This window comes from Temnothorax curvispinosus, unplaced genomic scaffold, assembly GCF_003070985.1.
Source record: "Temnothorax curvispinosus isolate PA1 unplaced genomic scaffold, ASM307098v1 QBEX01015383.1, whole genome shotgun sequence".
NCBI lineage: Eukaryota > Metazoa > Arthropoda > Insecta > Hymenoptera > Formicidae > Temnothorax > Temnothorax curvispinosus.
The window spans coordinates 29,383-38,488 of NW_020225163.1; positions in this window are offsets into that span (position 1 = coordinate 29,383).

Here is a 9,106-nt window from a genome sequence, read left to right on the forward strand (position 1 = left end):
TACTTTGCACGCGAACTTCATACACAAATGCGAGTATAATCCGGCAACGTCGCCGGCCTGTCGATCGGTCGGTCGGTCGGTTGGTTGGTCGGTTGGTTGGTTGGTTAGTTAGTTGACTGGTCGGTCGGTCGATTAAATGTATGTATATAAGGTCGCGCATGACAGATCTACCGACTTATCCTTTAACTTTGACGGATTTTTCGACTCCTCTCTTGTTCTTCATCTTTCATGCATTCAGACTATATTTCCGATAATATAGACCACGTATCTATGAATGTTCCGCTATAGCTACGTATATTATTGTGTTAGTAGTTAGATACGCGTTTAACCCATCGATCTTGCCGATTCCATTTCTGGGACACCGAGTATTATCGCAGGTTGTTCCAGGTAATATATCTGATTTAAAAATCCAGAATAAAAACCAATCACGCTCGTGCCTAGCGTTCCAAAAATGGAGATACTAGACCAAACGAGTATACCACCGTGTCTTTAATAACGCAATTAGTGTAATACAGACAATTCGCTCCCTCCTGTCTCTCTCTGCGAGGATGACACTGGCTCGTCGATACTCTTTGTCGAGATTACGTCATCGAAAGACGTGCTCTCTTAAAGTCAATCAGTAAAAAGTTGCAGATTGAATTAGTAAAACAATATGTCACCAACAAGCAGTGAATATTTACTGATTTTTAGTGGACATACTCCCACCTTGCTTCTTCAAAAAGTTAAGTTATGAAATGTTCATGTAACGTTATGCGTGATCGCGAGTCAATCGGAATCTTTGCTTCTGCTGCACGACATTCTTCTCTTGTTTTCTAAGCATTCCATGCCACGTATCAATTAAAAAGACGAAGATTCTTCTCTTTTCGTCAGATATGTGAGTGAAGTGTGAGCAAGTACAACATACTCTTTACAGTGTATAATCAATGTATTATTACTGAAAAGCGGTGAATATTCACCGATTAACATATGTTAAAAGTATATCACTGTAAATAATTCAGTGATTGACTTATCACTGTTTTCAGTGACAATATACTGATTGTATTTTAGAGAGCGGATACTAAATGTCTGAATAAATGAAAGTTACGATCGATATAGACGAGTCGTTGTAAATATTACATTATACACGGGCAAGCAAGTTACGCCGAGTATGTAATATATCCCTTTCTACAGGATATGTCTTGGGAAAAGTAGAATTTCGAAGAAGCGAGCTTTATATTCTTGAAACGATATCGAGAGAATATTTTAATTTTACGTGCTAAATTAACACAAGAATTAAAATCCCTACAAGACGACATGACGTTCTTGTGTTAGAGCCATTTGTTCGAGACACTCTGTATATCATGATGTCGTAATTTGCCGAAAATAGAGTCGACGTGTACGCGAGTCGTCTCCGGTGAAAAAGAACTAGAATTGTGATATATGATCGGATCGATCCTTGGCGCGATACAGTTATAAATTAATCACGGCCAGATATGCTTAAATTTAACGGTGCATTCACACATTCGTTATCGAGTAACGTAAAATATAGTTACATCGATGCAAGCGTATCGATGTAAGCGTAGGGTATAAAGTCGACACGCGCGCTAAAAAACACGCTAATGTTGCTCTGCGTAAACAATTATTTTATTCAAACAAATTTTTCTGCAGACATTTTGATCGTTCATTTTGGTCATCATCAGGCCGTACAATTACTTTCGCATTCAATTATTCCGCATTGTTTGAAAAAAAAATTATTACGCACCGACACATCTACATTCTGGCTCGTGTTACTGATCGCATTTGCATTAGCTTCGAATCACTTTATTATATCATTTTTTACTTTTCTTTTTAGAGAAAGTAACGGTAGTTCTCATCGTCTACAGATACAGCCTAGCCTATTGTGTTATATTGTTACTTAGGTAAGATATACTTAGTATTTGCCGGTATCTAGATAAAATTATCTATAATTATCCAAATGAAGACATGTAATCATCTTTATCTTATCAAGGTGAAAAAATTCAAAGTATATTTAAGGCCATTGCACGTAGTAAAGTTTTAGTTGTAATCGTAAGGCCGTAAGAAAATAGACCAATCACACTCGATTATTCTGCAAGTGCGATGAGAATAACGATGCGACTTTGATTGGTCTATTTTCTTACGGCCTTATGATTACAACTAAAACATTGTTACGTGAAATGGCCTTTAGCTTTATCTTAAGGGGGGAGCCTCATGTAACCGGTCAAAAAAAATCGAAAAAATTTTTATTGCATAAATCATTAGTATAATATCTCTAGAATATGTTCCCAAAGTTCCAGAGCGAAATTCAAACTTGAAATAGGCGATTTTGTACCTGAGCGTTACGCAAGTAAAGCGCGCGCTCCGAGAACTTGAAACTTTAAACACGTTTTTCTCAAAACACAAAATTTTGAGCGCCGGGGAATTTTCACTCAGTGAATTTTCAACCAATCGATATGTACTTGTAGATACACATACTTTAACATCTTCTTCTCAGCATGAACCTAACAGATTGTAAAAATGTTTGCAATAAAAAATTGCTTTTTGCATAATTTTTAGGTAACAGTTTTTTATTTAAAGGGGGAGGGTCAAGTAAATGACTTAAATTTTGCAATTTTTTATAAAAGAAAATGTTTTTTATTCATTATTATTTTTTAATTTAAAATTTTTTGTTCTTAAATAGGTTCATGCTGAGCGTATTTTCATAAATTGATGAAATTTTCCCAGAATTTTGATTTCTGATGATTAGAGCGGCCTCTGCAATCCCCGGCGCGTTTCATGAGGAGGCAACTTCAACCAGCTACTGCTCAATGAATTTTCATTATTTTTACATAAAAAATTCCTGTGTGTAGTTTAAATACTAAATAAAAACAACACTAATTTTCAAAACAATCGATTTATTATTCTCTTAAAAAAAATCGCAAAATTTAAGTAATTTACTTGACCCTCCCTTCTTAAATAAAAAACTGTTATCTTACCTAAAAATTATCTAAGTTAGCAACGTCTTATAAGTTAGCGGAACGAAGTAATTAAGCAGAATCAATTCTAAATAATATTTTTATTTGTTGCTCATTTGTTGCTAAAAAGTTGCCAAAGAAAAAAGTTTGTTGCTCTGTAAGTTTTCTTAAAAAATAATGTTCCGCTAAAAGAAGATTAAGTTTTCTGTTATTGTTTAGAGAAGACCGGGGCTATGTGTCCATACTTTACGCTTTTTTCAAGTTTACTAAAAAACTAATAAAAATATTTGGCTAAAATTTTAATAGTATAACCCTTCAATCTTGCTATTAAAAAAAAATAATTAAAATCGTTAATCTTTTAACATTTTAAAAAGGCGAATTTTTTAAGTGAGCAAGTCAAGAGTAGACAGCCCGATATTCGAGGGGCTATCTGTCCACATAATAAAAAACACATTATTTATATTAATATTTATACTTATTTATAATATTATTTATTATTAATATATAATATTTAAAAAACTGCCTAGTCGTTGGAGTCAGAGCAGTAGCAGGCACTTTGTGTAGATTTTTTAACAGGATTCCTGCGCAGAGCTGACTTTTCTTTATATACGGTGGCATCAAACTGATTTTGAGTTCATTGCAAAATCAATGCGATGAGTTTCTTTTGTCCCCTCAATTCTTTAATCTTTTTTTTTATTTGAAGCCTTTACTTTATCTTCGGCAGCGTTTAAAATAAAAAATACTCAATAATTTAAGACAAACTCATATATTTAACTTAACGTGTATTTTTAAAATAAAAATTTAGTGACCATTCTTGAATCGCAGGATCAAGTAACTGTTCGTAGATCACTTTTTTACAGTAGCGAGTAAGAGCCCGAACATTTATTCCAAAGGCTAACGCTGTTTTTACGAAAAGATTCTCACTCGATTTTTATTCTTTTAATCGCTCTAAGTATAATTTTATTAGATATGTCTACCTTATCCGTCTTAAAGAAAGTCTTTCTTTTGTAGTTACGCATCATTATCTATTAATAAAAGAACAATCCGTCATTGAAGTGTGGACACATTGCCCCATCAAAAATAGGACAGACAGCCCCGACCACGTTTTTCAGTCTTTAACATGTTGCCAATTTTAGATTATGCGAAATTAAGATTTGACACTTCTCACACCTGATAATTATGTATTAATTGATAATATTATGAATTGCTTACTTTACTTTGAGTTAAATTATTGTCGCACAGCTTTTTCGACCGTCGAAAAATGTGAATAATTGTTTTCGCTTTTCTTTTAACGTATATAGCGTCTGCGAGAGGTATCATAAAAAACAAACAACATTTAAATCTCTTACGTAGGACATTTTTCAAATACTTGTTACAATGATAGACATATGTCTCTTGAAACTTGAGATAGCAGTACTGTGGACACATAGCCCCCGTATACAGATAGCCCCGGTATCCCCTATACTAATTCCGCAAGCAAAAAATTCAAAACTTGGATATATCGAGAGCAACAAATTCAGACAATACCGCCACTACCAAATTATGCGAGCAACAAATTTTTTTCTGGTACTTTTTTCTGGTACTTTAGTCTGATAACTGTCTGCACACTGAAGTGCTCTTATTTACACTTATTTTGCGAGCAATGAAATCGGGACTAGCATATTTTGTGAACAACAAATTAGCAACAAATTCTTATGTTATTATTATGTGCAATATCGTTGCTATATGTATATTGTCCCGCTAACTTAATCTTCTTTTAGCGGAACATCATTTTTTAAAAAAACTTACAACGCAAAAAATTGTTTTCTTTGGCAACTTTTTAGCAACAAATGAGCAACAAATAAAAATATTATTTACAATTGGTTCTGCTCATTTTGTTCCGCTAACTTATAAGACGTAAGAATTTAACGCAGGATTTTCACTCTTTCTACTATTTCTTTACCGCTGTTTAAATTAACCCTCCGTAGTTACACCGGGTCAATTTGACCCGAGCCTCAATTTTGGTCGTAAATATCTTGCGCGTAACTTGAAAATTGGCGGGCATAACGCCCTCTAGCTGTAGTTTAAAAAAAAAATTTTTTTTTAAACAAATTTTTCGCGAATTTTTTTTATATGTTAAAAATTCCTGAGGCCCTTCTTTTTTATAGCAATCAATTTAGCAATATCGCAAGTGCATTCGAAAATTTTTTCAACACGATCGGTGGATAAATGGTCAAATGGCAAACGGTCAAAGTTCGTCTCGGGTCAAAATGACCCAGAGTGACTTCCTTGTTTAAAAAAATAGGTGTGACTACGGAGGGTTAAATTGGATTCCAGAAGCGTTATTATTGGAACGTTATTATATGTATAAAGTTGTGTAAAAACCTATTTTTAAAAGTAGATTATTCATACTGCAAAAATGTCACTATCACTCGAAAACAGATCAGTAGTTCTTCTACACGGAGAGAATTTTTTGTTACATTTTACCCTTAAATTCACTACAAACTTGGGACAACTTGGCAACCAAGAAATTTTTAAAATATACAAGACATTTTACAAACAACCTTGATAAAAATTACCAAGCAGATTGGTAAATTTTGAAAAATTATTGAAATTTCCTAGATATATTTTAGTAAAATTAATCGAACATATTTTATATTTTAATGTAATTTTTTTTAAGGTAGATATTAATCAGAATAGTTCGCATAAAATTCTTGGTGGTACATGTTGTCCCACAACTACCACGATTTCAAGGTAAATAAGAGAAAATTCTCTCCGTGTAGTAGTACCGGAAAAGATTTCTTCCGCAATATTGAAAAAAAGAAAATAATAAGCAAATAATTACTAGTGGTAACATCGAAGCACTTTTATATTTAGAATTTAAATCGAAGGAACTCCAATTTCTGACAAATTTTCCAAATTTTAAAGATATATTTTTTTAAATATAATACATCCCTGCCAGTAGTCGGTGGCGTCGGTGCTAGTAAAGTAGAGCCCCTCTAATAAGAGTCGCGAAATACAAATAAGGGTTCCAATTTTTATTGGGGGGGAGGGGGGTTCAGCATTTTTCAGCAAAAACCGGAAATAGCCATAGCGCGAAATTTAATTTCTAAAACATGGTTGTCCTACATTTGCAGTCCATTTTATTCTTTGTTCGAGATTACAGAAAAGGACTTTCATAATATACTCCTTTTTTCGAAGAATTGTTACATTCTGGCGCAAAACAACCACTACAACCAGTCATTCTGTTTAGATGCACATGTGTCTCTAGTTAATGTATTATGTTGAACATGTCTTTTTACCAACTGTGATGGTATTCACAGTTGTATTATATTAGCCATGGCTTACGGTTTCTACTGAAAAATGACGTTGCCGACCTAACTTTGACGCGTCATTTCGCGACTCTTATTAGAGGGTCTCTATAATAGAACGCCTTTTTAGTTTAGCATCATAAGTGTACCCCATCGAAATCGCTTATTAAACAAAACATTCGAAAAATTTTTATTTTCGAAAAATAAAAACTTAAGATAAAATTGAGTGTTGTTTTAATATCCCTTTTAAAATCTGCTTAATTCTTTTTATAAATGTTTATAAATATACACAAACACGAAATTATCTAAAAATTTATCTAAATAAATCGTGATAATCATGTTATCTTTCATCTAGATTAATTAAAAGCAAAATTATCTTTATCTCATCTAAGATAATGAATTTTCATCTTTATCTTACAATTAAACAATTTTGGCAAACACTGGATATACCCATGGAAAATGATTCGCATTCACTCTCAGATGTCGCTATATCAGAGTAAATCTCGTAAACAGAAAAAAAAGGAAATAAACGACGACGTCGCGAGATGACGCAGCGTAACCCAAGTGCCGAGTTCGTAAAATCTCGGAAGACCGTCTCCTTTTATTATTATACGTATGACTCGTTTCGTTCCATAATGAGTACCTGCCGGACCTAACTCCAGCATTTATTGGCTTTATGCCAGTGACATAATAATCGTCGGATTTTATCGAAGGATCGAACTGCGCTGCGGCGGCTTCCGCGAGTGGTAGCCGATTTCTGTGTCGTCGTCGCTGCCAGGATTAAGGGCCGCTAGAAAACTCAGGTGAGGTAGAGAACGAGAGCAATCACGTCGCGGCGACGTGCGTGACAATTCGAACGTCGCGGTTTCGTCACATGAGATAAAGGTCGACGGTGATGTACGTTGCCGGCCTCGGAGCACGTGATAAAGCGATAAGTGGAAAATTTGCGGACGAAATGCAAGTCTCTTCGCCGATGTATGGCAACTACTGCGATCACGTGCTTCACGAGCTAATTACTCGTTTCAGCGGTTCGAAGTCGATAAAGCCGATAGTGTATCAATAGGCTGAGTGATAATCTGCTAGACGAATGTCGTCCGGCGGACGACCTAACGTCATTATTTTGTACAATATGTCGAACTTTTCCCTCTATGTGAACGTTCGCAAGATTGCGAAGAAAGGAGAATATCTTTGTACAGGATAAGAATAGAAGAGAAAGAAAGTGAGCGCGCGCGCGTTTTTGTGTGTGAGTTTGTTTGTTTGGATGTGTGTGTGTGTTTGTTTAGATGTGTGTGTGTGTGTGTGTGTGTGTTTGTTTGGATATGTGTGTGTGTGTGTTTGGGTGTGTGTGTGTGTGTGTGTGTGTATGTGTGTGTAGTGCTATAGGCAGCTCACCCTCGCTCCGAGAAAGCGGGCCTCCAATAACTCCTGCTTCCTTGGGTCCAGGGTGGCCTGAAAGTGCTCCATCTTGACGCCAGCGCCTGGAACAACAAGTCACAGCGAATTACACTTCGACCTTTCGCTCGTGGCGTCAGTGGAAAAAGAGAACGAAGAATCTGCGATAAAGATCGAGAAGCGTATCCACGATCTGTAAGAGTCGATCGCGTACGAACAATGTACTCCGATCTTCTCGATTCATCTGTGATCGTGAAATCAACGCGACACATCGGAATAAAAGAAACGACGACGAGACGAGAAAGGCGAAAAAAGGAAATAGAGAAAGAGATGAAGCAAGGGTTAGCCGTGCGGAAGAAAACGCAAAGAGAAACGGACTATCGCGAAAACTTCCGGCAGAGCCGATATATTAAATATCAGATGGCGTTAATACGCGCCACGCAATCGTAGAAAGATCGCGCGTTACACCTGAATTTCCGTGATTCCCCCTATCATCGTTCGCGCACGTGGAGATCAGAACAAAATTCCTCGGCAAGAATCTCCGAGCGCCTAATCGTGCCTGTTTCTCTGCGTTGGTTCGAAAGCAACTTAAAAACGCATTGCATCGCGAAGGTTTTATCTTCGCACGAATCCCGAGCGAGGAAAAATATAGGGAAAGCGATAACGCTTGTCTGCGACGACGTTTTCGGCATACAATCCAAATTCTCCCAAGTAGAAAATTTGGATAGAAATGCCGCTTTCGGAACCGCGATTATCGATGCTTCGACGACGGTATCTACCGCATCGTCATCATCCCCGATCGTAACTGTGACGCTACCGAAGCCGCCGATGATCACCGCCGCGCGCAATAAACTAGACATCCCACGGGTCGTAAACGGTGCAATCCGAATGCTATAATTAGCGTTTGCGGAGCCGCGTTATGTCGAGCATTATCTATTTCGATCAAACGGATTGGATTTAACTTGCGTCGATCCTCTCCGCGAACAAACCACGTTCTATTATGCGACTTGGAGCCCGTCTCATTTAGTCGAATCGACGACTGACAGAAATAATAGATAATTCGCGCGTTGCGCGCTTTTCCATCTTCGCTACTCACATCGCGGATAAAGCTATGTTATTCCGATAAAAGAATCACCCTGGACTTATTGTCCAGTTATAACCACCCTCGGGACATAGTTCCCGGAAAAGAAATAATCACCAAGCTTAAACCCGTCCAAGTTCACGACGCGCGCGCGGCGGATAGGGCTTTGGTATTTATAATCTCTGCAGGAATCTTTGATAAATAGCAGATCTCTCTCTAAAATTCACTGGTCAGCGAGACGACACGCGTACGAGCCAGCAAAAAGTTCACTCACGTGCATCATAAGAGCATTTAGTTTTCATAGATAGAATCGTCCCCCTTTCCCCTCGTCCTGTTATCAACGCGAGTATATATATATATATATATATATATATATATATATATATATATAT